This window comes from Elgaria multicarinata, chromosome 1, assembly GCF_023053635.1.
Source record: "Elgaria multicarinata webbii isolate HBS135686 ecotype San Diego chromosome 1, rElgMul1.1.pri, whole genome shotgun sequence".
Classification (NCBI taxonomy): Eukaryota; Metazoa; Chordata; class Lepidosauria; order Squamata; family Anguidae; genus Elgaria; species Elgaria multicarinata.
Window position 1 is genome coordinate 7,530,137 of NC_086171.1, and position 27,797 is coordinate 7,557,933.

The window sequence follows — 27,797 nt, forward strand, 5'->3', positions numbered from 1 at the left end:
ACTTTCTGCGTGCTGTGGTTCACGTGCAATATTTTTTTAAAAATCGGGTCAACCGCGCGGCTCAAACTGCGTTTCGGCTTTTCGCCCATAGGATTGCATTGAGGGAAAGAATCGGGGATAACTGGGGGGGTTTAAGCTATCGTTCTGAAAATTCTTGTGCACAGAGAGTCGTGGATGGGGGTCATTTTGAGACCACTCTCAACTTTCTGCATCGTACAGGTCGCGGGCTAGAAGTTTTTAAAAAATCGGCGGGAAAAATACCTTTTTCAAAGGGCTGAGGGGCAGAGTCAGCTCCCGGTCATGATGATCCCAAAGTTGGAGGAGGGCATAGGCAAAACAGGTAACTTGGGATTCTGGGAAACTTCTCTTTCTTCATCTGAACGGGCTTTTCCCCGTGTTTTTTAACACAGTAGCCCCACCAAATGCACAAACACAACCTGAAATCATATACTAAGCCAAGAATAAGAGATAGAAACACAGCATTGCTCCCCACCCTAACCTTGGTGAACAACTGAATCGATGTGGTGCAAGGGGATGAGCTCCCCTAGGGCATCTCATCGTGGACGTGCCCCCACTCTCTCCTGCACTGGAAGGCCATAGAGCCTTCCAAAGAGAGTAAAACGGTGGAGCAATGCCTATCATGAGTTGAAGTGAATGGTCACTTTTCAGTGGTAGAGCAATGCCTGTTATGAGTCGAAGTGAGCGTTTTACTTCTTCTCAGAGCTGTTGGTGGCTGTCTTGAACTGGCAGCTACTTCCCCCTCCCCCGGGCACGTCCCCCTATTGCTGGTAAAAGACAGATATAGCCTTTTTGTTGTATAATTTTTTAGCTTTCAATGCAAGCCTATGGGGGGGGGAAACGGAGCTCCGGATCCGGATCCGGAGCTCCGGGCGGAGCGGAGCGGAAGGGGGCGGAGCGGGGGCGGGGCGGAGTGGCCCGATCCGAAAAATGGCGGATCTGCAAGTGAAGCGGAGCGGGGGGTCCGTGCACACCCCTAATAAGAAGTACAGTAGCACCTATTCTGAATGCTGCAGATAGTAGGGGTGTGCACGGACCCCCCGCTCCGCTTCACTTGCAGATCCGCCATTTTCCAGATCGGGCCGCTCCGCCCCGCCCCCGCTCCGCCCACTTCCGCTCCGCTCCGCTCGGAGCTCCGGATCCGGATCCGGAGCTCCGTTTCCCCCCCCCCCGTAGGCTTGCATTGAAAGCTAAAAAATTATACAACTTTTTTTCTGTTCGAGTTAGAAACCTCATGTTTGGCACCATGACACCTCATGGGGATATACACACGCACGCCAAGTTTCAAAGCAATCCCATCATCCCCTGATTTTTGGCGAATTTTTGAAAATCGGGCACCCCACACACAACATCCCTGCGAGGTGGGCAGGGGAGGAGGGAGGAAAGGCAGGCAGGCATGCAGCTGGCATTTCTGGGGGCATAAGGAAGTGAGCCAAGGATAAGCCAGTAATGCATATAAAATGGAATAAATCAATAAATAAACAAAGGAGGGGTGGAATTAAAAGCAGCAGTGTTGCTCAATAAACAGCAAGAAGAATTTTTTAAAAAAGGCTATATCTGTCTTTTACCAGCAATAGGGGGACGTGCCCGGGGGAGGGGAAAGTAGCTGCCAGTTCAAGACAGCCACCAACAGCTCCGAGAAGAAGTAAAACGCTCACTTCAACTCATAACAGGCATTGCTCCACCACTGAAAAGTGACCATTCACTTCAACTCATGATAGGCATTGCTCCACCGTTTTACTCTCTTTGGAAGGCTCTAATGGCCGTCCAGTGCAGGAGAGAGTGGGGGCACGTCCACGATGAGATGCCCTAGGGGAGCTCATCCCCTTGCACCACATCGATTCAGTTGTTCACCAAGGTTAGGGTGGGGAGCAGTGCTGTGTTTCTATCTCTTATTCTTGGCTTAGTATATGATTTCAGGTTGTGTTTGTGCATTTGGTGGGGCTACTGTGTTAAAAAACACGGGGAAAAGCCCGTTCAGATGAAGAAAGAGAAGTTTCCCAGAATCCCAAGTTACCTGTTTTGCCTATGCCCTCCTCCAACTTTGGGATCATCATGACCGGGAGCTGACTCTGCCCCTCAGCCCTTTGAAAAAGGTATTTTTCCCGCCGATTTTTTAAAAACTTCTAGCGCGCGACCCGTACGACGCAGAAAGTTGAGAGTAGTCTCAAAATGACCCCCATCCACGACTCTCTGTGCACAAGAATTTTCAGAACGATAGCTTAAACCCCCCCCCAGTTATCCCCGATTCTTTCCCTCAATGCAATCCTATGGGCGAAAAGCCGAAAACGCCGTTTGAGCCGCGCGGTTGACCCGATTTTCACAAAAATATAGCACGCGACCCAGACAACGCAGAGAGGTGAGAGTGGTCTCAAAATGACCCCCATCCACGACTCTCTGAGCACAAGAATTTCTAGAACGATAGCTTCAAAAACAACGTAGTTATGCGCGATTATTTGCCGCAATGCAATCCTATGGCGAAATGTTTTCAAGATGGCGACCGGAGCGCTCCGCCTGAACTAGGAGCTCCGAAAAATGGGCGCTTCTCTTTGCCTTGCTTCTAGGGGGTCCGCGGTCCGCTCCTACTCCGCCTCTGGGTAAGGCGGAGCAGGCCAATCCGCTACTGCTTCTACGCTCCTAATCGGAGCGGATCACACCCCTAGCAGATAGCATGAGATTGCAAAGGTTACACCCCATTTCATAAAATGTATGAAGAGAAGGTATAGGAGTTAAACAGCTACTACCGTATTTCTTCGATTCGAAGACACACTTCCCCCCCCCATATAAACATCTCTAAAAACGGGGTGCATCTTAGAATTGCGGGTGTGTTTGTTATTTCTTAGAATCAAAGCTTTTTTCCTGTTGGTGGTACTGAAATTAGTGTGCATCTTACCATCAATGGCATCTTAGAATTGAAGAAATACGGTAGTTTGGGAAGAGGTGTAGTTGATTTCTTATTGTCTTCGGTCCAACTACCTTCGGAGACCTGTGCATAAACGTTGTCATAGAATCTGTGACTGATGAAAACGCTTGCCATAGCAGGCCTATTAATTGCTGGATTCCAGAGCACATAGACATGACTTCAGTAAGAGCATAACAAATATTTGAATCAGTTGCGAGAATCCTATCTTTTAAAAATCACTTTTACCCCTCACAGTATATAAGGCAATTGAAATTGTAAATAATTGTGATTATTTACAGCCCTCCAGTGATTTCACAATCCTTCACACAAATGTTTGTATTACAGTTCTTACAACAATCTTGTAAGGTAGGTCTGTATTACTCCCATATTGCAGGGTGGGATGCAGAGCTGAGAGCAAATGTGCATGTCTAAAATGGCTAGCTTGTAAATTCATCACAGAGGCAAGATTTAAACGAGGCGTGGGCCAAGACAGGGCACATTTGGGGAGGACTTGGGGTTGGGTGAAAACCTGATGGGTGTAAAATTTTAAGGGGAGGGAAAGTTGTGAACCACTTAGGGAACGGTACTTATTTTTGAAGAGATGGAAGGAGTGGTTGTTTTTTGCTTGGTTTGGTGGTTGTTTTTGTACTAGTATGCTTTTAGGAAGGTTTTTTAGGATGTTTTAACAATGTATACTATGTTTTTAATCAGTATTTTATGAATTTTATACTTACTGTTGTCCCCTCACCTTGATCAAAATGGAGAGGCGGGTAAGAAATAAAATTCTTCTTCTTATTATTATTATTATTATTATTATTAATATTAGAAAAATTCTAGCCACCGCTTTTTTCCTGGGAAAAGTAGATGGGGGCAACATTCCCCTGCACATTTTAGCAGGTAACGAATGGTCCAGCGAACGGGTGGGGGATTTTTGCCTAGTTGTTATTTAATCTGGGGACTTCCTGCTTTGTAATTCACTCTCTCAGCCACTACCCAGTATCAGTTCTTTAAAAGTTCTGCACTTGTAAAATAAATAAATAAATGCAATTTAAAAGAGAAAAGGACAACTTTTTTCCTTTCCCGTCTCTTGAGCCCTTCCTCTGTTTTGTTACATAGTGAGAAGGTTCCAGATTGGTGCTGGTTGCTGGTATCAAAGCGGAACATTTGATCTTTCCGTGAGCTTCATCACAACGGTGCTTTATCGCACTGTCATCCTGCCTAGTTTACTATTTTGCTCCGCGACCCTCACATGACTTCATCCCTGTCCTGCAGTCATCTTGTCTCTTCCCCTCTATTTTGTGTGTTTTTCTAGAGTGGGGAAAGTGCGGCATTTTTTCTCCACAGGGCATAGCGCCACCCTTCTGTCCCCCTCTATTGCCATTCTCATGCTATGTGGCAGAACCTCCCTTCTTGGGGGCACCTGTGTTGAAAGGCGGTCGTCTTGCTGACGAGCATGTGCTGAGTTGCTCGAACCACCAGGCTTGTGCTGAGTCACTCAAATGTACTCCGCTGCTCCAACCCCACTCTCATTGTTCTCTCATTGCTATTTCTCCCCCTCAGAAGGCAAAAATGGCACCTAATTGATCAAACACTAAGGCCGTAGCTAGACCTAAGGTTTATCCCAGGATCATTCCGGGTTCATCGCTGCCTGAGCACTGGATGCCCTGTGTGGTGCTTAGATGAACAGGTTTGACCCCAGGACAGTACTGGGATAAACCTTAGGTCTAGCTACGGCCTAAATCATTAAAACAGTAGACACATGCACAAAAACATAGAGCAAGGGGAGGCGCCCATGTCCATCACAATGTCCATCAACCACAAGAACCAATGAACTGGAAGGGGAAGGAACCAGGAAGAATGAGCTGGTGCAAGTTGATACAAAGTTGCTTCTGTGAGCGGTACTAACCCCATTTTGGAGCAGCTAAAACCCCACCTGCAGCAGGAAGGAGACTGAGAGCATTCACACAAGGATAGATCAAGCAACCGTTTTCTGATAGACTTCTTCAAATGCATTTCCCAGAGACAAAGGTGGGGTTAAAATTAAGCACAATATGAATGCCGGATGGCGAGAGTGATACGTGGCCACACACATGCTCACGTAGTCCTGTTGCTGAACTTCAGCTTGAACACATGTCTTTAAAGCAATCATTACTGTGTAAAGTCATCTTTTGTAAAGAGAATGTTTTCAGCAAGTACAGCTATTATCCACAGTCACCCTCTTTTGTTATGTCTCTCTCCCATCGCAAGTAGCATCACTTCCAGTGCTTATGAGCAGTGATGTCACTGCTTTTCTTTAGATGGTATAAAAAAACCCAGGTTTTAGAGAAGGGGGACTGGCTCTCTCTCTCTTTGACTAGAAGCACAGGGCCATACTACTGAATCCTGCTTGCCAGAGCAAGCTGCCATTAGTGAGTGCTTTGCCTCCCCTATCCAAGGCTCCCTGTATTCTTTTCGTCTTCACCTGAGACCAGGAGTTGCAACGCTCACCAGTTCATGCCTACAGGAAAAGGCTCCAGCCCAAGGAAAAGTATATTGCCTTTAAAGGTTCCCTCTACTCTTCCCCCTGCTGTGTGTGTATGCTCTTAAGTCTCAGAAAGTCTATTTTTCAGTCTTGAAACTACTTCTAAGCCTCCAGTTGCTCAGCTAATTTCCCCAAAACTAGCTTGTGCATTTGTATCTGTTTCATCCTCAATAAATGTGCCATTGTGGCATTATCCTCTTCAGTGGTGTAGATTTCTTGAGTAAGAATCGCCTTACGTAGCCACAGACGCCCTATTGCCAATGTCAGAAGATTCCTTATAAGCAGGTGTAGGTCTCATTAGAACGTGTGCACGTTGTACACAGGTCTAATGAGAGCACATCACATAATGGTTCTGGTGGAGAAGGCGGGCAGACACATGTCTGTTCATACACACGTTAGCATGGAGTAGCCTTGGCAAGAAGGGATTCTAGTGAAAGGTTCACTGTACGAATGTTTTCCTGTTTTCTGTTTCCATTGCTGGGTAACACAGATGTGTTTGAAGTATTGTTGCATGCCAGATGTTTTGCTTAGCCTAAATGTTTGCTAGAACTGTGATTTTAGAAACTGCTTTTTAGAACTGCAAAAATTAGAATTGCTAGAATTGTTTTGCTAGGTTAGTGTAAACCTGCAGAGTTTTAGTTTGGTTCTGGGGAGCAGTAATTTGGATGTGGCCCTAAAGACAGGGCGAGCAATCCTCTCTACGCTCAAGCCAAAGCCACAGTTGAGTTGCCTTAAGGTGTTGGAATGAACACAATAAGGGACCACATTTTGTTGTAGATTCTGCTGCCATACAGAAGTCTACTTGAGTAGTCTTGGGACTAGCGTGAGGAAAAGCGCATAGTCCAGGGACTTTGGAGAATAGCAATTCTAGCTCAATCAGAGTAGCAATTGGAGGAGACTAGGACAAGTCTCTCCCACCCACAGAACGTAGTTTAGAGAAGCAGAGAGCATAATCAGCAGGCAGGCAGGCAAAGTTGGGAGCAACAAACCAGATTGCAAAGATGCAGCAATACATAGATTTGGCCCACCCTTCATGGGAGTTCATCACAGCCGCAATGGTAGTAGGAATCTGTTGCATAATAGTTGTAGCATGGAGAGTGTACAAGCCCATGAAATGCACAGTACACCATATCACTAGAATTTCAAGAGAGAGAGAAGAGATCTCCCAAGCAACCAAGGGAGAATCTTCCCTCAAACGAGAAAGTGCAAAGTCTCTACTAGAGCATTAGGGGATGGAGAAAGGTAGTTGCCCTTGGAAACCGGGGGCCTTGCTAGACCTATCTGATAATCCGGTGCAGAGTCGGGGTGAGGCCGCACTGCAGCTAGCACAGGCCGTCGCCCCTAGGTAGACGTAACACATGACGGGGTAAGGGAAAGCCCCGTCACGTCGGCCATTTTTTTATCTTAAAGGAGCCATGTGCGCAGGAGCGCACCAATGGAAAAGTAATTCTTTTTTTAAAAAAAATAAAGGGTTCCCTGCTCCCCCTGCCCCCGATTCCCCCCCCCAATGTCTGATACCCCCCCTGCCTGCTTGGTCGCCCGTCCTCTCCCCGCTCGCCATGTCCGCCCACTTGCTCGCCCATCCCCAATCTCCTTGCCCTGCCCCCGTTCTTCTTCCCCCATCCACCATGTCCCCCCACCACTCACCAGCCCGCTTGCCATGCCCGCCCAATCACCTGCCCGCCATGTCCGATGCCCCCTCCACGCCCCCCTCCATGCTCTCCCCACCCTGGCTCTGCTCTTCCCCCCATCTCTCCTGCTGGGTCTACTCTTCCCCCCCCGGCCCCCAACTCCCCCCCGTGATTTCACACACACCCGGCCCAATGGGCACAGCGCTCCTACGGAGTGCTGTGCCCAGTGTGCGAATGCTCCCAGCTACTCTCGAGTAAGCGAGCAGCCGGGAAAAGCCACGGAAGTAGATAGACCTTCCACAGCACCGGGCTCAGGTTGGGGCTGTGGAAAAACCGGGCCACAAGCGGATCTGGTTATCCCGGGTCAAGGGAGGATTTAGCCCAGCCTGACCCTGGGATCCCCTGTGCATCATCTGCACGCACAGCAGGGAGCCCGGGCCTCGCACCGGGCTAAGTCCTCATCTAGCAACAGCCCAGAATGTTTTAAAACTAAAGATCCAGTTCAAACAATGTGTGGGGCTTATGCAGATGTGCGTACAAAGCAATTACCTCGTGGCAGCCAAAAGGAGGCTCTTGCCGCTTGGGCATTGTGGTGTACATGTCTGGATATGCAAAGCTTAATTTAAGATTGGAAACAGCAAGCAGAAGAGTACAAAGAAATGTGTACAAAATTAGAGAAGAAAAACCAAAGTTTAGCAAACAGATTAGAAAGGATGGAGTGAGTGTGGTTCTGTAGCTGAACATGTTAAAATAGCCACCCTCATTAAAGATGCCCAAGTAGATAGGGATCAATGTAAGGCAGCAGCAGAGCAAGCCCAGTTTAAAATCAGCAAACTCCAAGCCCAACTTGACAAATTGCAAGCCGCCGCCCACTTCCTAGCAGATCAAAACCGGCAAGCCAGAGCAAGCGCTAGTCATGAGCACTGTGAGAAACAGATCCAAGCATTAGGTTATGAACTTCTTCCTGCGACCCAAACAGAGAGTGCAGCACCCCTGGAAACCTGGCCAGAAAGTCTGGTTAATTCAGAATGGCAGGATCCTCAGCCCATGGCCCCAGTCACAAGCAAAGTTGTAGAGAAAACTCATGCCAATGGCAGGACTTCGAGAGAAACTGTCATAGAGGCCAGTCAATGGACTCCTAGGCCTTTGCTAGACCTACCTGGAAATCCATGCAGGAGGAGGGGCGAGCCCGTGGCACAAGTAGCACGGGCCGTCACTCCAATCCAGATGTCAGATGCGACAGGCTGCAGGAAAGCCCTTTCGCGTCTGCCATTTTTGTTTGTTTGTTTGTTTAAAGGGGCCAGATGCGCACGAACATGGGGGGAATCACAGCCTACGGGACATGGGGGCGGGAAACGGAGGCCAGGGGAGATCCAGGGGACGACGACTTCAATATTTATTTTAATTCAATTCTGTGTCCCTGAGTACCTTTATTTTTTGGGTGGGCCTGTCTCACTTCCGAACTCATAAGCACTTGACTACCTGACTACTATAGATGAGACTTGCAACAAAATGTTGCAGTATATCCCAAACCCTTCAGAGATCAAGATAGTAATCTATGCCACTAGCCAGGGAACATCACCTTACTGGGAGGCTGTACACCAGGCTTCCCAGACACAGCATTAATCCAAGGTGGAAGGGAAATCTGAGCCACCGATCAACTGCAGAAGGTGTAGTTGCAGCTTGCTGTCCCACCCACCACTGCACCATCAGAAAAAACACGCGCGCTTGGATCCAAGTGCCACTTGCCCTGGCACGGCAGAAATGAGAATGCTGTTTACTGCTTTGGGGAAAGAACACCTTTTCTCCATCCATTACTAAACCACATTCAAGCAAGAACACAAGCAAGGCAAAATCACCGAGCCTGGCTTATATCTCATCACCAACTTTTGACCTCGATTTCCCTGCACTTCCTTTCCCCCTCCACTACCCTTCTCTGGTGAGTCTTGTCATTTTAGTTTTGCTGTCCTTTAGGAAATGCTTTTCAACTGTGTATTCAGACTTTGTATTGCACATGGCATAGAAAGCTTGCCTTCCAGGATTTCACTTGTTTGTGTTATGCAATTTAATCACTTGCTGAATTTCTTATATGGTGTATATGGTGTATAGCCCTCTTTTCTTATTTTCAGTAAAATGGCTGTAGTCACTTCTGAAGTGAGTCCAGTGACAATCCAGGTATGCTTGAGTCACTTAAGAGCCCAGATGCTGATTCCTGGAGCCATCCACGTCAATGAATAAATTACTTCCCTTACTCGGCTTCGTCCTTTTTCTTCTGCTGCCCCTTATGCCTGGAACGCTCTTCCAGAACACTTGAGAACTACAAACTCAATCACTGCTTTTAAAACTCAGCTAAAAACTTTTCTTTTCCCTATAGCCTTCAAATATTGAGTTTGTTCTGACTCTATACTGTTTAGCTTCACCCTACCCGGTGCCTGTTTACACTTCCCTGTGCCTGTTCGCATTCTCCTTCCCTCTTTATTGTTTACTACAACTTATTAGATTGTAAGCCTACGCGGCAGGGTCCTGCTATTTATTGTGTTATCTGTACAGCACCATGTACATTGATGGTGCTATATAAATAAATTAATAATAATAATAATAATAATAATAATAATAATAATAATAATAATAATAAAAACTCTGGGCTCATCTACACCAAGCAGGATATTCCACTATGAAAGTGGCATATAAAAGGCAGGAGCCACACAACTGCTTTATAGCAGTATTGAAGTGCACTGCAGGACCTACATGACTGCTTTATAGTGGTACTGAAGTGCACTGACAACTGTTGGGGCTCATGACACATCTGTACCAAGCAGGATATTACACTATGAAAGTGGTATATGGTATGTGTCATGGTCCCCAACAGTTATTGGCCACAGCTAGACCTAAGGTTTATCCTGGGATCATCCAGGGTTCGCCCCTGCCTGAGCACTGGATCCCCTGTGCGTCACCTAGATGAACAGGTTTGACCCCTGGACGATCCAGGGATAAACCTTCGGTCTAGCTATGGCTATCAGTGCACTTCAATACCGCTATAAAGCAGTCGTGTGGCTCCTGCCTTTTATATCCTGCTTTCATACCACTTTTATAGTGGAATATCTTGCTTGGTGTAGATGAGCCCTCTGGTGCCAACAGCATTTACAATTTCCTATCAATAAATACCAGCATCTGGGAAAAACCAAATTGTTATTAGTATTATTTATTAGTATTATTTATTACATCTGTATACCGCCCCATAGCCGAGGCTCTCTGGGCGGTTTACATAGGATAAAAATACTTAAAAACAATATACAAAAAATTTAAATAACGAAACCCCACAATTTAAAACCACAAAAACATACAAAAACCAACCCAGGCTATTGCTAAATGCCTGGGAGAAGAGGAAAGTCTTGACCTGCTGCTGGAAAGATGCCAATGTCGGCGCCAGGTGGGCTTCGTCACAGAGATGGCTTCTCACTGTCTTATTGAATACTCAGTTGCAGTTAAAATGGAAGCATGAGTAAAAGTGATGCATGCACTGTGGTTAATTATAGCATACAGTTGGATTATATGATGAGAGTTGCATCAGCCTGCTAGAACAGGGACCATGGGATTTGTAGTCAGCTGTGTTGCTAGAATGCCGCTGCCAACGCAAGCCTGCAGCTGAGTGCATTGCGGTATGGAAATAACCAAGGGTTTCCTAAGACTAGACGTGTAAATGCATGAAATTGTTTCTCCCCTTTAAATATATAGGAAGCTAGGCAGTGGCTACAAGAGAGAGACGCCCCCGCCCCAAAGAAGTTCACCTGGTGCCTACTTTATTATTTTTGGTGTCAGGCAATGACCTTTCTTTTCTCCCAGGCATTTTAGAGACTCAGGCCCTTTCTCCACCTAAGGATTATGCCAGGCAAAGGGAAGGATCATCTCTGCCTGCTGCCGGGATCCCCTGTGTGTCATTTGGATGCACAGGGATGATCCTGGGACGATCCCGGGGGTGGGGGGGGGGAAGGCAAGTGTAGAAATTGCTGAAGCCTATGCCAAAAAAGAAAAAAAGGAGGAGGAACAGTAGGTACCTGCAGTGCATTGCAAAGACAATCGCAGCAATAAAAATGCTTGTGGGAGTTGTTTAAAGACAAGGTGTGAGCACCACCTCCAGTCCAGACATGAAAATCTTTAGTTAATCCCTCTTAGCTGCAGGCATTCAGAGCTCCTTTTGCATTGAAAGAGGCGGTAGTTCACCGGTAGAGTACAGAAGGGCCCAAGGTTTATCCCCAGCATCTCCAAGGCGGGCTGGAAAAACTCGTGCCGGGAACCCTGGAGAGTCACTGCCAGTCAATATGGACAGCAGTGGACTAGAAGGACCAAAATGTTTGACTCAATAGAAGGCAGCTTCCTATGATCTGCACATGTTTATGCCATGGGAGCTGCTGCAGTGTGGCTCCTTCCCATAGGTGCACAGCACATTTCATTAGGGTGTGCACTGAAATATTTTTTTCAAAGGCCAACCTTTATTGAATACTCAATCATAAAGAACACTTTATTTATTTATAAATTTTATTTATTTTATTTATTATTGCATTTATATTCCGCCTTTTTTCCTCCAAGGAACCCGAGGCGGCATACATAATCCTCCTCTTCTCTATGTTATCCTCACAACAACAACCCTGTGAGGTAGGTTGGGCTGAGAGTCTGTGACTAACCCAAAGTCACCCAGTGATCTTCCATGGCCCAGTGGGGAATAGAACCCGGATCTCCCGACTCCCAGTCCATCACCTTAGCCACTACACCTCACTGGCAGGAGGGGGGGGATTAAGAGATGCTCCTCAAGCCCCAGTGTTGGTGGGGCTTTGTAATGAAACTGCCCAAAGAAGGGGCTTTCAAGGTGATATTAGCCTTCGGGGCCCTCTTCCTGACCTCTTTGAAGCATGGCTCGCAGCAGAGCGATTCCTCTTCACCCCTGCTGCCTGGAGAAATGGTGTGCTGTTAGGGCAGCCAGAAGGCAGCTGGAAGACTTTTCCCAGTGCATTTGGACCCCCCTCTGGATCCCTACTCAAAGGCAGCCTCAGTTCGGTGCTTATTGCTTGAGTCATTAGGGTGTGCCTGGGCACACCTGGCACACCTCTTGTGCACGCCTCTGCTCCTTCCTTTGCTTCAAAGATGACATCAAAAGCGCCTGGCCAAATGAGAGGACGCCACCTGTGTGTCGACTCCTTCCCAGGTCAGCATTGCCACTCCTGGAGATGGGGACAGCATTTGTGTGGGGGGGGGGGGAGCTCTGCACAAGATTCTTGTACATGGATTGCTGCTTCAGACCTTTACAGTGCTGTGGCAGCAGCTGTGTACAGTGTCCTTCATGCTGTAAGTGTCATGTGAGACATGTCTGTAACAGATCTCTGTTTGCACCTCTGCATTGCACTCTGAAACTAAATAAACACATTTAACAGACCCTTATATTTTGATTAGTCCAGAAATCTAAGGACTAAGGCTTATCCCAGGATTGTCCCGGGGTCGTTCCTGCCTGCTCCCGGGATCCCCTGTGTGTCATTTACATGAACAGGGATGACCCCGGGACGATCCCGGGATAAACCTTAGGTCTAGCTAAGGCCTACGTTATTAACTAAATTATTAACTTTTTTATTTTGATTGATACCAAAAAGAGACCAGCACAAATAAAAATCCTTGTGATTTTCAAAAAGAAAACAATAAAGAAAATAATGTAGTTAAATATATATTCTAATTTGTGCAGATCTTAGAGTCATAGAATCATAGAATCATAGAATAGCAGAGTTGGAAGGGGCCTACAAGGCCATCGAGTCCAACCCCCTGCTCAATGCAGGAATCCACCCTAAAGCATCCGCGACAGATGCTTATCCAGCTGCCTCTTGAAGGCCTCTAGTGTGGGAGAGCCCACAACCTCCCTAGGTAACTGATTCCATTGTCGCACTGCTCTAACAGTCAGGAAGTTTTTCCTGATGTCCAGCTGGAATCTGGCTTCCTTTAACTTGAGCCCATTATTCCGTGTCCTGCACTCTGGGAGGATCGAGAAGAGATCCTGGCCCTCCTCTGTGTGACAACCTTTTAAGTATTTGAAGAGTGCTATCATGTCTCCCCTCAATCTTCTCTTCTCCAGGCTAAACATGCCCAGTTCTTTCAGTTTATCTTCATAGGGCTTTGTTTCCAGACCCCTGATCATCCTGGTTGCCCTCCTCAGAATACGCTCCAGCTTATCTGCATCCTTCTTGAATTGTGGAGCCCAGAACTGGATGCAATACTCTAGATGAGGCCTAACCAGGGCCGAATAGAGAGGAACCAGTACCTCACGTGATTTGGAAGCTATACTTCTATTAATGCAGCCCATAATAGCATTTGCCTTTCTTGCAGCCATATCGCACAGTTGGCTCATATTCAGATTGCAATCTACAACAATTCCAAGATCCTTCTCGTTTGTAGTATTGCTGAGCCAAGTATCCCCCATCTTGTAACTGTGCCTTTGGTTTCTATTTCCTAAATGTAGAACTTGGCATTTATCCCTATTAAATTTCATCTTGCTGTTTTCAGCCCAGCACTTCAGAGTCCAATTCACTGACCTTAAAACTGATTTTTATTTTTCTATGCACTCTAATAATATCTGTTGATTGTATTAGCACTAAAAGTTTCCCCATTTCTATTATGCCAACAAGTGACCAGATACAACAGAAGGCAGGGCTCCTGCAGCTTTACCTATTGTGATGAAGAGGGAGTTTCACCAGGTGCTGGAGGCATACAAATGACACCTGCTGAAATTCCCTTTGTGACATGATTTTTAAATATATGGGAGCCCTGTCCTCCTTTTCAAATGGACACTCTAGTCAGTTGGCACTTCAAAGAAAGAAAGAAAAAACCAAGGTGGGTGGGGTTGGGGGGTAAATTGGCCTGTTTGAGCCCCAGAGGAAAGCAAGGCTTGTTGGCTAGCATGGTTGTAGAAGCTGAACAGAAGCACTCATTAGGAAGCGTGTTTATTGCATTGTTATACTGCAGCAGGTGTGTTGAGCCTCTTTCACCCTGAAGGCAAAATTCCATTTCAGAGAAACCCCTGGGGGCACCATCCAGCAGAGGGCTGGGCCGAAGGCAAAAAGGAGAGGGCCCCAAATGCCAGCATACTTTAGCTTAAAGTTCTTTCTGCCAGCAACTAAGCCTTAGGGAGGCATTTCAATGGGGAGAAGAATGGGGGGGGGATTTAGAATGGGGGAAAGAATGGCACAAAATCAGGAAACCATCAAAAGATCAGTAAGGCACGGCCTTATGGCATTCCTGCTTCTTCCCAGTGAGAATTCCCTTTCTCTAAAGCCTTTCCCACCCCAATGGGAAATAACTTCCCCACACAGTCACACTGTCACCAGGACCTTTAAGGTTCAGGTCCAACTTTTTACTCTGTCCTCGAGCTGTAAACCAGCTTTAAAATCACCTCATTGGCTGCCAATTAGTTTCCGGGTGAAATATAAAGTGTTGGTTATACCTTTAAATCCCTACATGGCTTGGGTCCAGGTTACTCAGGTCCTCTGGGAAGGTTTTACTCCAGTCAGCCACAACTAGGCTGGCAACTGTTACCCAGAGGACCTTTTCTTCTGCTGCCCCCAGATTGTGGAATGGCCTGCCAGAGGAGATTGGTCAGCTTAAAGCTCTCTCAGAGTTTAAGACAGCCATAAAGAGTCTCTTCCGGCAGGCCTACCCAGATGAATTTTAAACCTAAGAATTTTAAGATGCTGCGATTGTTATTTTAATATTGTATTGATTTTATATGCTCTTTTAACTAATTCTATGTAGATTGTGTTTGGTGTTGTTCCCCCCCCTTGATCCAGAGGGAGAGGCGAGTTGTTGCTGTTGTTGTTGTTGTTGTTGTTGTTGTTGTTATTATTATTATTATTATTATTATTATTATGACACACCTGTTTATATTTTCACCTGTATTGTTTCCGTTATTACCTTCCCCTTATGTAGCCAAGAGTTGAAGGCATATGTTTTGTATAAACTATGGTGACCCACTGTCCAGTTTTTCCCGGACAGCTCCGGAAAATAGGGGCCAAACTGGGGTCCGTGGGGAAATTTAATTGTTTATTATAATGTCTGGAAAAGGTGACAGGCAGGGGGAGCAGGGCATGGGTCTCAGGCCTCTGTAAAGTGCATCGTCCCTCAGTTACTTCCTCTTTAACCATGGCTTTAACCATGGTGGTTAAGCCAGAAAGCCAGTCCGTGTTCAGAAGACACATTAAACCATGGCTTCAACCACAGTGAATAAGGCTTGTTTTCCTTTATTTGCCATAGTTAAAGCCATGGTTTAAGGCGTCTTCTGAACAGGGCCAAAAAGTGTATACCAAAATATTTACAGCTACAAAGTATTGTCTTCTACATGGAATATTGCTTCGTCTTACTCCTTATCATGGTCGCTACTATCCTTTTAACCTGGGAATAGAGCCAGTGTGGTATAGCGTTTAGAGTGTTGTACTGGGGACAACCAGATTTAAATTCCCATTCAGATATAAAACTCAATGGCTGACCTAGGATCCATTGCTCTCTCTTGACCTAACATACCTCACTGGATTGTTGTGTGGATAAAGTAGGCAAAAAACCATGTATGCTTGCTTGAGCAACTTGGAGGAAAGGCAGAATAGAAATATAATAGAGTTGACCAAACCATTAATTATTTCATGGATTATTCACATGATGTAAGCTTTGTAATAAGTAGAAAACTCATTGTGAGCTGAACATGTCCACAATCCTATTGTCATGAGTTATTTTGAATAAAAATAGAAATAAAATTAGGGCTTCACTTGTGAAGCCAGGATTGTGTGTCCCAACAAACATAAATAAGTCCCTGACTTCAGTTTCAAAAACATGTGTTTGAGAAGAAAAGCTTTCTGGAGACAGCAAAGAGCAACCACAAATATGTTATTAGTCCTGAAATAACTATGCAGGGCAATTATGGCATTTGGAACTTGTTTTCCAATTCTATATTTGATAATAAAATGCAGTGACTGGGTACCCATGACCACATAATGGTTGTCACAAGCTTGTGTGATGTCCTACTTGCTTTGTCCTCATGCAGAGAATGGCCAAATTAACATGGTACTATGACCAACATGACCTGGATTATGACCAACATGACCTGCGCCCTGATGAGCAAAATGGTTTGGTGTTTGCCTAGCACGATGGCCACCCAGATTGTGCTTCTGGTAAAGCAAAGACAGGTTTATCATAAATGGACAAACATTTTATATAATAATGGTCAAACATAAGTATTTAATGTAGGGTGACCATATGAAAAGGAGAACAGGGCTCCTGTATCTTTAACAGTTGCATAGAAAAGGGAATTTCTGCAGGTCTCATTTGTATTAGGGGTGTGATCCGCTCCGATTAGGAGCGTAGAAGCAGTAGCGGATTGGCCTGCTCCGCCATACCCAGAGGCGGAGTAGGAGCAGACCGCGGACCCCCTAGAAGCAAGGTGAAGAGAAGCGCCCATTTTTCGGAGCTCCTAGTTCAGGCGGAGCGCTCCGGTCGCCATCTTGAAAACATTTCACCATAGGATTGCATTGCGGCAAATAATCGCGCATAACTACATTCTTTTTGAAGCTATCGTTCTAGAAATTCTTGTGCTCAGAGAGTCGTGGATGGGGGTCATTTTGAGACCACTCTCACCTCTCTGCGTTGTCTGGGTCGCGTGCTATATTTTTGTGAAAATCGGGTCAACCGCGCGGCTCAAACGGCGTTTTCGGCTTTTCGCCCATAGGATTGCATTGAGGGAAAGACTCGGGCATAACTGGGTTGGTTTTTAAGCTATCATTCTGAAAATTCTTGTGCACAGAGAGTCGTGGATGCGGGTCAACTTTCTGCGTTGTCCGGGTCGCGCGCTAGAAGTTTTTTAAAAATCGGCGGGAAAAATACCTTTTTCAAAGGGCTGAGGGGCAGAGTCAGCTCCCGGTCATGATCACATGATCCCAAAGTTAGAGGAGGGGATAGGCAAAACGGGTAACTTGGGATTCTGGGAAACTTCTCTTTCTTCATCTGAACGGGCTTTTCCCAGTGTTTTTTAAAACAGTAGCCCTACCAAATGCACAAACACAACCTGAAATCATATACTAAGCCAAGAATAAGAGATAGAAACACAGCACTGCTCCCCACCCTAACCTTGGTGAACAACTGAATCGATGTGGTGCAAGGGGATGAGCTCCCCTAGGGCATCTCATCGTGGACGTGCCCCCACTCTCTCCTGCACTGGAAGGCCATTAGAGCCTTCCAAAGAGAGTAAAACGGTGGAGCAATGCCTATCATGAGTCGAAGTGAGCGTTTACTTCTCAGTGGTGGAGCGATGCCTATTATGAGTTGAAGTGAGTGTTTACTTCTCAGTGGTGGAGCAATGCCTGTTATGAGTTGAAGTGAGCGTTTTACTTCTTCTCAGAGCTGTTGGTGGCTGTCTTGAACTGGCAGCTACTTCCCCCTCCCCCGGGCACGTCCCCCTATTGCTGGTAAAAGACAGATATAGCCTTTTTTAAAAAATTCTTCTTGCTGTTTATTGAGCAACACTGCTGCTTTTAATTCCACCCCTCCTTTGTTTATTGATTGATTTATTCCATTTTATATGCATTACTGGCTTATCCTTGGCTCACTTCCTTATGCCCCCAGAAATGCCAGCTGCATGCCTGCCTGCCTTCCCTCCCTCCTCCCCTGCCCACCTCGCAGGGATGTTGTGTGTGGGGTGCCCGATTTTCAAAAATTCGCCAAAAATCAGGGGATGATGGGATTGCTTTGAAACTTGGCGTGCGTGTGTATATCCCCATGAGGTGTCATGGTGCCAAACATGAGGTTTCTAACTTGAACAGAAAAAAAGTTGTATAATTTTTTAGCTTTCAATGCAAGCCTATGGGGGGGGAAAATGGAGCTCCGGATCCGGAGCTCCGGGCGGAGCGGAGCGGAAGTGGGCGGAGCGGGGGCGGGGCGGAGCGGCCCGATCCGGAAAATGGCGGATCTGCAAGTGAAGCGGAGCGGGGGGTCCGTGCACACCCCTAATTTGTATATATGAAGAACCTACATGGTTTGGGTCCAGGCTACCTGTGGGATCGCCTTCTCCCATGTAGGGCTTTAAAGATAAAAACCAACACTTTATACTTTGCCCGGATACTAATTGGCAGCCAGTGAAGTGATTTTAAAGTTGGTGTAATATGGTCGCCCCTAGGTGCAGTGGTGACCAACCTGGCTGCCATATTTTGAACTAGCCCAGTTTCTGGGCAAAGTATAAAGTGTTGGTTATTACCTTTAAAGCCCTACGTGGTTTGGGTCCAGGCGACCTGTGGGGCGGATTGTACGGGAGAAGGCGATCCCGCAAGTAGCCTGGACCCAAACCATGTAGGTCTTTAAAGGTAATAACCAACACTTTATACTTTTGTGTTTAATAATGCTTTCAACCAATTTACCTGGAACGGATGTCAAGCTAAACATTCAGTCTAGCTGGTATTTTCGTGTTCATTTTCTAGACCCATTTCAAACTGGCTTCAGAGCAAGATACGGAGCAAGATACGGAGTTGAGACTGCTATGGTCGCCTTAGTGGATGATCTCCGCAAGAGTATTGAAAGGGGGAGCATGTCCCTGTTGGTGCTTTTGGACCTCTCAGTGGCTTTCCATACTCTTGACCATGGTATCCTTCTGGAACGCCTGAGGGGATTGGGAATCGGGGGCACTGTTATTATTATTATTATTAATTTATATAGCACCATCAATGTACATGGTGCTGTACAGAGTAAAACAGTAAATAGCAAGACCCTGCCGCATAGGCTTACATTCTAATAAAATCATAATAAAACAATAAGGAGGGGAAGAGAATGCAAACAGGCACAGGGTAGGTAAACAGGCACTGGGTAGGGTAAAACTAACAGTATAAAGTCAGAACAAAATCAAGTTTTAAAAGCTTTAGGAAAAAGAAAAGTTTTTTAGCTGAGCTTTAAAAGCTGCGGTTGAACTTGTAGTTCTCAAATGTTCTGGAAGAGCGTTCCAGGCATAAGGGGCAGCAGAAGAAAATGGACGAAGCCGAGCAAGGGAAGTAGAGACCCTTGGGCAGGCGAGAAACATGGCATCAGAGGAGCGAAGAGCACGAGCGGGGCAATAGTGTGAGATGAGAGAGGAGAGATAGGAAGGAGCTAGACAGTGAAAAGCTTTGTAGGTCAACAGGAGAAGTTTATATTGGATTCCGAAGTGAATTGGAAGCCAATGAAGAGATTTCAGGAGTGGAGTTACATGGTCAGAGCGGCGAGCCAAGAAGATGATCTTAGCAGCAGAGTGGTGAACAGAAACCAACGGACTGATGTGAGAAGAAGGAAGGCCAGTGAGAAGAAGGTTGCAGTAGTCCAACCGAGAAATAACCAATGATAAGCTTTTAACTGCTGATTATTTTAGTCCCTCCAGTTAGTGGAGTCAATTGGGACAGAATAGGTCGTGTGCATTTCATACATTTCAGTCTGGTTTCAGGCCAGGGCAAGGCACTGAAACAGCCTTGGTTGCTCTGACCGACGACCTACTCTGGGTGAAAGAAAGGGGGAGTGCTACCCTGTTGATCTTCTTGGATCTCTCAGCAGCTTTTGATACCATTAATCATGGTATCTTACTGGATTAACTCTTCGAGATGGGAGTTGGTGGCACTGTGTTAGTGGTTCCGCTCCTACTTGCAGGGCTGATTCCAGAGTGTGGTATTGGGGGATTCGTGTTCTACCCCATGCTCCAGTGGTTCTGGTCCTACCTCTTGGGTAGGTTCTAGATGGTGATGCTTGGGGATAGCTGCTCCTCAATGAAGGGGCTGTGGTATGGCATACCACAAGGTGCCATCCTGTCCCAAATGCTGTTCAACATCTACATGAAACTGCTGGGAGAGATCATCCGGAGGCATATAAATTTTTTAAATTTATATGTATATGTTTTAATTGTACATATTTTAATTTTGTGAACCGCCCTGAGTCCCAGTACTGGGAAAAAGGCAGGATATAAATAAATAAATAAATAAATAAATAAATAAATAAATAAATAATAATAACAACAATAGAAGAAGAAGAAGAAGAAGAAGAAGAAGAAGAAGAAGAAGAAGAAGAAGAAGAAGACACTCACTCCCCCAACAAACAACAGGATGGTTGGAAGAACCATGGTCAAAGACCAAATAATTAACAATAGTCAATTAAAAGACAAACTAAAAGGGATTAACCCCTCTTGGCTCCAATTGACACAAGTCAGAACATTCTTAAACTGCATTCAGTGACGAGACAGATTTTTGCCCTCTCTCCCCCTTTGAGCATCTATGTGTGTGTTCCAATGGGAAAGATAAAGGCGTGACCTCAGCAATTTATTACCTATGGCTTGAGAGGGGGTGGCGGCTTCTCCCTGGCTCTGAGGAGCATATGGGGAAACTGATCTACATAAACAGATTGAAGATACAAAATGGAAACAAATTTGGATAAATCCCCCCTTCGAACAATATTGTCCCGCATGCAGGAGTCAGCCCTCAAGGTTATATTAAGATGGTATATAACTCAAATTCAACTCTCACATGCAATGACTTCAATCTCCCTGTTGTGTTGGAGAGGATGCGACGAAAAGGGCTTTTACTTGCATATGTGGTGGGAGTGTAAGGCCCTGAAGCAGTTCTGGGAAACTATCTTCAATATAATTCCTAAAGCCACTGATCAGATCATCTTGCCAGAACCAAGCCGGGCCCTGCTGTCCCTGCCCAATGCTCTAAACCCCTCCCTTACCCATAAAGAATTGGTATTTATCCTCCTTACGGCAGCTCGTTTAGAAATCACCAAACATTGGGAAGATCCGAAGGGCCCTACACTCATTGGATGGAAAGGGAAAGTGTGGGATATAGTCTGCTCTGGAAAATTAACCGCCATAGAGTTTAGTTGGGCCAACTTAGCTATGACCCTTTTGATGAAATATGAGCCATAGATAGACCAAAGGTGGATTGTCCAGGGGTCAAACCTGTTCATCTAGGAGACACACAGGGGATCCAGTGCTCAGGCAGGGGTGAACCCTGGATGATCCCAGGATAAACCTTAGGTCTAGCTGTTGCCTGGGTCTCCTTTTCTCAATTACATCAATGGTACAGATGCAACATCCAAATCTGGTTTAACTAATCTTCCTTTGACCACAGTAAATTGAAGGAAACAAGCTCGATTTGGCATCTACAGAAATTGTGAGATCTCTGTTTGTGTCTTTATTAAGAAAGCTGTCTGACTTGTACATTTTTTAATATATATTTTTAACTTTTTTAACCGCTTTGTTAAATAGAGTTTAATAAAGAAATTTTAAAAATAAAATAAAATAAAAAGAAATACACAGGAGTGAGGAGAGCACTTATTTTGCAGGGAGAGAAAGTAATCCAGACTTTCTGTGCTACAAAAAGAAATGAAACATGAACGATTAAGAGCCGAAACGAGTGCAGGACATGGATGACGTCATGTGGGTATCGGGCTGCAAAACTGCATACCAGGCAGGGGGAGTGTGCGATAAATCGCTGGTGTGATGCAGCCAATAAGAGGTTAGCCAAGAGGTACAGGAAACTGTTCTCCTCTCTTTATTAAATTTCTGTAAATCGCCTAAAGAGCCCTGGGTATGGGGGCGGTATATAAGTGGAATAAATAAATAAATAAATAAAAAGCAAAATAACGTGGTCACTCTTTTGGACATCAGCAATCTTCCCCCCACCCCCGGTAACTCCACACTTAAGAGACACCTTTGAATATGAGCTAATATTTTACAAAAAGTCTTCCTCTCAGAACTTCACAAAGTAAATAACTGCCAGCCAAAATTACAATGAAAGCCAGGTTTGAATCTCTTTGCCCTTAGGCTGCATTATGATAAAGAGTCCATATTTATAAAGTAATATTTTCACGAGAAAAAATAAATAAATTACCCAGAGTTTAACTGGGTAAATAAAATGGAGGCAAACTCCGGTGCTCAAAACAGAAATAAATTTATTATGCTCTAGAGGTTTCGGAGGGATTACCTCCTTTTTCAGAAGCTATAAAACAAACATTTAACCATAAGAGTAGTATCTTGTGGACAACTCCTTCGTTCTTTTAAACAATGTTTTAAGTGGGGTGTGCACGGACCCACCAATACGCTTCTCTTCCAGATCTGCAACTTCCGGATCGGCTTCGCTCGGCTCCGCTCCGCTCCGCCTATAGTCCGCTCTGGTTAGCTGCTAAGCTCTAGATCCGGATCGGAGCTCTGCTTTCCCCCCCATAGGCTTGCATTGAAATCCAAAAAAAAGCCTACAACTTGTTTTCTGTTAATGTTAGAAACTTCAAACTCGGCACCATGATAGGCTATCAATATATACACATGCATGCCAAACCTCAAGCCAATCCAAGTCTCCCCTGATTTTTGGGGAATATTTGAAAATTGGACACCCCATTTTCAGACATGGACTTTTCTCCGACATTTTGACAGATAAAAACTTGGAAGCAGGCACATCTGCATTCATGGCAAGTTTCAAGCAAATTCCATCATCCCCTGATTTGGGGGGCTTTACCCTCTAAAGCAGCACCCCTAACCCCAATTCACACCCCTTTCGATATCTCCGTCAATTTTCATGTTAGAAACCTCAAGTTAGGCACCATGACACCTCATGGAAGTATACACATGCATGCCAAGACTCAAGCCAATCCAAGCCTCCCCTGATTTTTGGGGAATTTATGAAAATCGGACACCCCAGTATCTCAGGGATTTAAAGCTGCAAACAGCTCAATGGGCCATTTCAAAGGAAATCCCAACATGCCATGAATTGGGGAGTAGATAACCATATGAATCTTCTTCCACACTTGAAAAATTGATTTGGAACTTCAAAAAGTCTAAGTGAGCGCAGGAAGGACTTGTCACCTGAGACAAAGCAAGACACACACAAACCATCCCTGCGAGGTGGTCAGAGAGGAGGAGGATAGGCGGGCAGAGAGCCAGGCAGAGATATGCCATAGATCTAGTATGGAGGAGTCAGTCCCGGCAGATGCCCCACCACAGCAGCACCCGGGGTGGGGGGGGAAAGGCAAGCAGGCAGGCAGGCAGGCAGGCAGGCAGCAGGCATTTCTGGGAGCACAAGGAAGTGAGGCAAGGATGGTTTGTTTCAAAGCCAGCAGTAAGTCATGCATTGGAAACCATCCCTGTGAGGCAGTCACAGAGGAGGAGGACAGGCGGGCGGAGAGCCAGGCAGAGATATGCCATAGATCTAGTATGGGGGAGTCAGTCCCAGCAGATGACCCACCACAACAGCACCCCGGGGGGGAAGGCAGGCAGGCAGGCAGGCAGCAGGTATTCCTGGGGGCACAAGGAAGTGAGCCAAGGATTGTTTCAAAGCCAGTAATGCAAACCATCCCTGTGAGGTGGGAGCAGCACAGAGAGATGCCTTTTCCTTTGCATCCCATAACTAGGAGGCTAGGAGGATAAGAGTAAAGCTTTGTGATCCTTGCTTCAGAGTTGATTGACTGCAATGTGATCACATCCATTATTGAACAACAACAAAATAATAACGTTAATAATAGCAGTACTAATTAATATTAATAGCAATAACATCAACAACAGCAGCAACAACAACAATAAGGAGTTGAACCACAATGAAAGCCTGCCTGACTTCACTGAAGAGGAAAAGCCAGGAGAGCTTGGGCTATGGGGTGTAAATATAAAATGGAATAAATAAATAAATAAATAAATAAATAAAGGAGGGGTGGAATTAAAAGCAGCAGTGTTGCTGAATAAACAACAAGAAGAATTTTTTTAAAAGGCTATGTCTGTCTTTTACCGGTAAGAGTAAAGTGGATGTGCCCAGGGGGAGGGGGTTATGCCAATTTGACTGGCCCTAAGTAAGTACCAGTCTTTAAAAAGCTAGTACCTGACCCTTAGACTCATGACAGGCATTAGTCTCCACTGGTTAATCTTTGGAGGGCTCTGATGACCCTCCAAGGGCAGGAGTGTGTCCACTGGGCACGTCCACATGCCCTAGGGGACCTCATCCCCTTGCACCACATCTATTCAGTTGTTCACCAAGGTTAGGGTGGGTAGCAGTGCTGTATTTCCTATCTGTTATTTATTTGCTTAGTATATGATTTCAGGTTGTTTGTGCATTTGGTGGGGCTAGCGTTTAAAAAAAACACTAGGAAAAGTCCGTTCAGAGACTAAGAAAGAGAAGTTTCCCAGTATCCCAAGTTACTAAGTATCCCGTTTTGCCTAACCCCCCTTCAACTTTGGGATTTGAGGATGCTTCATCAGGTGATCATGACTGGGACTTGAATCTGCCTCTCAGCACTTCAAAAAGGTACCTCTCCCGCTTTTTTTACCCTATTTTTAAAAAAATTATAGCAAGCAAACCGCACCATGCAGAGTGCTGAGAATAGGCTCAAAATGACCCCCACCCACGACTATCTAAGCACACTAAGTTTCAAATTGATAGCTTTAAAAACAACAAAGTTATCCACTAATCTTTTCCACAATGCAATCCTATGGGCGAAAAAATAAAAAATGGCGGGCGGATCGCTCCACGAAAAGAGGAGCGCTCCGCCTATGGTTGCTTCTCTTCGCCATGCTTCTCCACCCCCCCCCGACTCTCTTCTCCTCTGCCTCAGGCGAAGGCGGATCACTCCAATTCTCTGTTGCTTCTCTGATCCGTGGAGAAGCAGATCACACCCCTATTTTAGTTGTCTTGAAGTCTTGCCAATTTAGATTTTATTACAGGGGCATGAGATTGCATAAAATACACCCGAAGATTTACAATTTAGAAAATCAGTCATTTGAATGTGATGTCCTGTGCTTGGGTTGACAAACAACGTTTTCCTTTTTGTATATTTACAATACGTGCAGTGGCCACATGCATGGTGTCCTTTTGACTTTAATGTATTGAAAACTGTTGCTTGAGCACACTGGTTTTTATTCTATGTGTGGGCTGTGTGTACCAACCAATCTTTGGGTTTTTTTTTGTTTTGCTGTTTTTGTTGGATCCTAGAATGGATCCAGTTTTACTTCATTTCCTTAGCTTTTAGTGTGCCCAGTGGAAGAAGGCATGAAGATATTTTTTTAAATGTCAAGGCCACCACCTGGACAATGCAATTATTGAATTATTGGTGGCATGGGATAAATATTCAATTAGTCAATTACTGACTGCCATGACTGTACAGTTTTTGCCCTATATATATGGCTGTGTGTTGTGCATTTATATTATTCACCTCCATCTTTACCCCATCTGTAATGCTGCTGCTGTGTAACTGATATGATTGTTGTGAGTATACGTGTGATGCTGTAACTGATTTAACCAACTGAACTTCTATTCCAGTAAAGGCTTTGTTTTAACTTAAACAAAGTATCCTGAGCCTTATTTTGAGTCTTTGCTGCATTCCTGCTGAAAGACGCTTCTAAATAGGGGTGTGCACAGACCCCCCAATCCGCTTCGTGGCCCGATCAGGAAAATCCAGATCGGGCCCAATCCTCTTCACGCCGCTCTGCCCGTCTCCAGCTCCGCTCTGCGGAGTGAGATCCAGCTTTGCCGCCGTCACTATATGGACGGCGGTGGCGGCAGCGGCGGCGGTGGCAGTGCAAGATAAGCCACCCACCCACCCCGCCCCCTTACCTTCTGGGGCCTCAATTGAAGCCCGAGACGGAGGAAGGTAAGTGTCCCTCCTCCCTGCTCCCTTCCCTGGCGCTGCCGACGCCGCTGATGCGTGGATGGTGGCACCGGCAGCGCCAGATTAATCCACCCCACTTACCTGCAGGCGAAGCTCCGGATTGAGGCGATCCTCTTCGCCTTGATCCACAGCCCCCTTGACTCTCTTCGCCTCTGCCTTTTCCAGAGGCGAATTAGGCCGCCTCGCTCCTGCTTCTCTGAACCGAAGAGAAGCAGAGCACATCCCTACTTCTAAACTCTGCTTATCTCGGAAAAGAGTTAACTTCCAAAAAATTTAAACGTTGTAAAGGAAGAGTGCCCAGCAACCAGCTGGCTTCTTGACTGGATTTAGCACGGATCCCCAGGCCCAGACACTCACAGCTCACAACGTGAGGTTTAAGACCATTTATTAGGAAAAGGGTAGGAATATATGGGATTAGCAGAATAAAATATAATAAAAGCATGCATTTATATGAGAACCCAGTGCAAGCAAGCTAAAAACTAAAACTACAATTTCATACTGAACTCAGCCGACACACCCTGTTCCCTTCACAGGGGATAACTTTATACCATTCTTTTCACTCCTTCCCCCCTCCCTTCAGCTTTGATGCGTGGAGTGTCTTCACACCTCTCGCCCGGGATGGTTAATCACTCAAGGACAAGCGGACAGTTACAATCGGCCTTGCTCCAGTCTTCTCCCCCATACAGCTGCCTGGCTCTTATCTCTCGTCCTATGAAACCATAAAATTCACAAATTAAAAGACATGCCAGTCCCAAGGTCCGGTTGACCCTCACCTTACCCTTACAAACGTTATTCTGGGTCTTCTTGTTAAACCTGGTAAATCCTTGATGTGTTGCCAGTTGGAACAGACGTGTGGTTGTAGTTTTTTTATAACCAGATTATACGGAAGAACACGTAGTGTTGGTTGTTCATTAGAGTCTTTTCTTGGGCCACAGCTAGACCTAAGGTTTATCCTGGGATCATCCAGGGTTCGCCCCTGCCTGAGCACTGGATCCCCTGTGTGTCACCTAGATGAACAGGTTTGACCACCAGATGATCCAGGGATAAACCTTAGGTCTAGCTATGGCCTTGCTGTTTTTTATAGGCCATACCAGATTGTCTTATTTAAAAGCATTTACCTTATTCCTGGCTGATTTTACTGCAATAGTAGGGTATCCTCTCTTTTCGAAGACATTCTGCCAAACCCGATGATTCTTTTTGGCAATCTTGATCTTTTGAACAGTTACATTTTATTCTTTAAAATTGACTGTATGGTAGGTTGTTCCGAAGGTGTACTGGATGACGGCTCATATGTTCGTTCGCAATAAAAGACAGGTTTGACAGAGCAATGCTACGCATATTTTCTTGAAAGCAATCCAAGGGGCTGACTCCAGGCAATGGTGCAGAGGGTTTGAGCCTAAATGGCATTCCCATTATTATTATTATTATTATTATTATTATTATTATTATTATTGCATAATATAAATTATGGTGCTGTATAAAATAGGGATGTGCTCCGCTCCGATTAGGAGCGTAGAAGCAGTAGCGGATTGGCCTGCTCCGCCTTACCCAGAGGCAGAGTAGGAGCGGACCGCGGACCCCCTAGAAGCAAGGCGAAGAGAAGCGACCATTTTTCGGAGCTCCGAGTTCAGGCGGAGCGCTCCGGTCGCCATCTTGAAAACATTTCGCCATAGGATTGCATTGCGGCAAATAATCGCGCATAACTACGTTGTTTTTGAAGCTATCATTCTGGAAATTCTTGTGCACAGAGAGTCGTGGATGGGGGTCATTTTGAGACCACTCTCAACTTTCTGCGTGCTGTGGTTCACGTGCAATATTTTTTAAAAAATTGGGTCAACCGCGCGGCTCAAACTGCGTTTCGGCTTTTCGCCCATAGGATTGCATTGAGGGAAAGAATCGGGGATAACTGGGGGGGGGGGGTTTAAGCTATCGTTCTGAAAATTCTTGTGCACAGAGAGTCGTGGATGGGGGTCATTTTGAGACCACTCTCAACTTTCTGCGTGCTGTGGTTCACGTGCAATATTTTTTTAAATATCGGGTCAACCGCGCGGCTCAAACTGCG

General features: G+C 45.6%; 2 protein-coding genes and 1 pseudogene across 2 annotated transcripts in view; 2 read left to right on the top strand and 1 right to left on the bottom strand.

The window, feature by feature from the left end:
* Positions 1–27,797, top strand: part of LOC134396357 (7-alpha-hydroxycholest-4-en-3-one 12-alpha-hydroxylase-like) — a 210,086-nt gene that overhangs the window by 146,884 nt on the left and 35,405 nt on the right. The gene's annotated exons all lie outside the window — the stretch shown is intronic.
* LOC134396320 (7-alpha-hydroxycholest-4-en-3-one 12-alpha-hydroxylase-like) overlaps positions 1–27,797 on the bottom strand; it is a 319,750-nt gene that overhangs the window by 68,411 nt on the left and 223,542 nt on the right. The gene's annotated exons all lie outside the window — the stretch shown is intronic.
* Positions 8,999–27,797, top strand: part of LOC134396370 (7-alpha-hydroxycholest-4-en-3-one 12-alpha-hydroxylase-like) — a 65,520-nt pseudogene continuing 46,721 nt past the window's right edge.